Raw genomic sequence first — 2,716 nt, 5'->3', positions numbered from 1 at the left:
GATCTATTTAAAAGGGAAACATGAATGGGTCTTCTTGTCATCACGGAAGTCCAGAGTGAAGGCTGCATAGTGGAGAAGACTTGGGGGAGGGATTGCATAACAATGAGTTTTTCTTTTTCTTTTCAAGAAGAAGAGTGAATTGTGGAGGAGGGGGTGGATAGGGAGAAAAGTGCAACAATGAATGACTGGAAATCTTAAGTCTCTGTAAACTTTCATTAAAATTAAAAAGAAAAAAAAATGCCTGTCTCTTCTTGTTTGAAAACCTGTTACCTGATAACTTTTGAGATGTTTACATAATGAAAATGTGAATGGTAAGGTAAGGCTTCAGCTCTTACTCTTCAATACATATAGTACACACGTATTTAAAAAGAAGAGGAAGGTGGAGGAGGAGGAAGAGGGGGAGGAGAAGGAAGAGGACGAGGAAGAGGAAGAGGAGGAGGAGAATCTCCTCATAATTGACCGGCTTGTGGGATATAAAGACCTGCACCTTCATTTTCTGCTGACGAGCTAAAATCCTAAAAAACAAACAAACAAAAAATATCCCAAAACTAAACAAACCTAAAAAGAATCTCTTTTGAAATAAATCTTCCATTGTTTTTTTTTCCTTTTCTTTAAATTAATGTCTATTTTCTTCTCTAATAACTAAAATCTCCAAGCATACAGATAGTGCCTCAATGACAAGTATATCTTATTTGGACAAATCAGTGTCTTAAGAATTCTTCTGGATCTTTCTTACCTATTGCTATAGGGTGTAACTAACTGGGTTCCTTATGAACTTGACTAAAAGAATTACAGAAAAAGATTTCATGTATATACATTTCACGGAGAGCATTGTTATTTAAAATCATAATACAATTGCAAAAAAAAAAAAGGAAGACTTGAGAAAGGGCATTTGCAGGTCAATTTTATTAGAATTTCTCAGGCTAAAGCAATTGGATCAAGCCTGTAGGCTATTTAAATGAAATGTCAAGGTGCTGTGCATATTTTAACCCTAAGAAGAAAAGGCATTTTGAGGTTGTGTTTCTGGAACTTAGCATGCCCTACTACTGAATTTTAAAGCTTTGTAGAAAAAGCGTAAGTAAGGCAGGGCTTGATCCAGTAGCAGGTTCATAATATTGGATATAAAGTTTTCATCTCTGAGTTTTGGAGTTAGTGAGATATGAATGTAATTTCTGCCTCTTTATTTGAGAATCCGGACAAGTTAATAACCTTTTGAAGACCTGAGCCCCTTGTCTGTGAACAGAACTGAAACTAACAATACTTGGGTTATAAAATTATAGCAAAGGTTAAATAAAATGCATGTAAAAGAACACATTGTCCTGCAAGATTGGCTACTAAATTGGTGGTGTTTGTTGCTATCAATGACATGAATTAGTGAGAAAAATCACACAATTACTCTAAAAATGAAATTTTTTTTTTTTTACTTTTCAAAAGGAAGATTGCATAGTAGAGTGGACTTGGGGGGAGGGATTGTATAACAACGAGAGAATTTTTCTTTTCACAAGAGAAGAGAGAACTGGGAGGGGGGGAGGTTGGACAGGGAAAAAATTGCAACAATGAATGAATGGAAATCCAAAGTCTCTGTACACTTTCATTGAAATTAATTAATTTAAAAAAAAAAAACCCAAACACCCAATTACTCTGGTTTGGAACTGAAATTGAGCAAGTTTAACCTTAGTTGTATGATTGAAAATGTTTTCCCATTGTTCAGCGTTGGCAGCTATATCAATTTCTTAACAAATATTTCCTATAAAAATCAAGCACCCATATGTATCAAAAACATCTCTTTTCTTTGTGTTTTTTTCTCTTTAAGTAAGAAAGAAATTTGCCTACAAACATTTCAGACATTCTTTTCAATACTTTTCAAGAAAGGGGTAGTAAATCTATTTGGCAATGTTCACAAGTAAATGATAGAACTTTTTTTTTTATGAAAAGTAGAAGGATCAGTTTACAAATATTTAAATAAGATTAAACTCCAACAAAGTTCAGATGTCTTATGTAAGTTCTTTTGCTGTGTTTTACCTTGAAAGCCTTCTCAAAAGATGCACTTAAAACATTTAATTTAAAAGCCTTGTCTAATGGATACAATTGTAAAAGACACAAGTTTTTTTCTTTAAAAGAGCAAAATAGAAGTGAAGATTATTTGAAAAGTCCTGAAAACAGTTTCGTTTCATCACCCTTTTTGTTTTTTAGAAGTGATGAAATAAAAGAACCTCTGTGACTTGAGAAGGAATGAAATGTCTTAGAATATGTTGTTGTTCTTGTTCTTATATTCCATTGAGTCAGAACTGACTGATAGCTGACCTTTAATGAGTTTTAGAGACTAGACTTAAACCCATTTTTCTCTGCAGAACTGTTGATAGACTCTAATTGTTTGCTTTTAGGGTTGATCCAGTTGCATAATAGTTTGTATCTGGAAACCCTACAAACCTAGAGAAAGGATGAAAGTTATACAGGAGGTGTCCAGGACTTTGGTTCATAGGGTCGCTATGAGTCGTCTGTGACTTGACAGCACTTAATACCACCAAGTACAATTTCTTACCACAAAGCCATTAGAACTGTCTTTTTAATATAAAAATAGAAGTTTTGAAGTACTCAAGAGCAACAGTGTCTCTTTGGAGACGAAGGTGCGCCTGATACAGGCCATGGTCTTTGCAATCACTTGTTATGCATCAGAGAGCTGGACAATGACTAGGGAGGACAGAAGGAGAATTGA

This window comes from Elephantulus edwardii, unplaced genomic scaffold (assembly GCF_000299155.1).
Source record: "Elephantulus edwardii isolate Elephantulus edwardi_28Jun2011 unplaced genomic scaffold, EleEdw1.0 scaffold00329, whole genome shotgun sequence".
In the NCBI taxonomy this organism is placed as follows: Eukaryota; Metazoa; Chordata; class Mammalia; order Macroscelidea; family Macroscelididae; genus Elephantulus; species Elephantulus edwardii.
The sequence above is the reverse complement of the archived record's forward strand: the minus strand, read 5'-3'. Positions refer to the sequence as shown.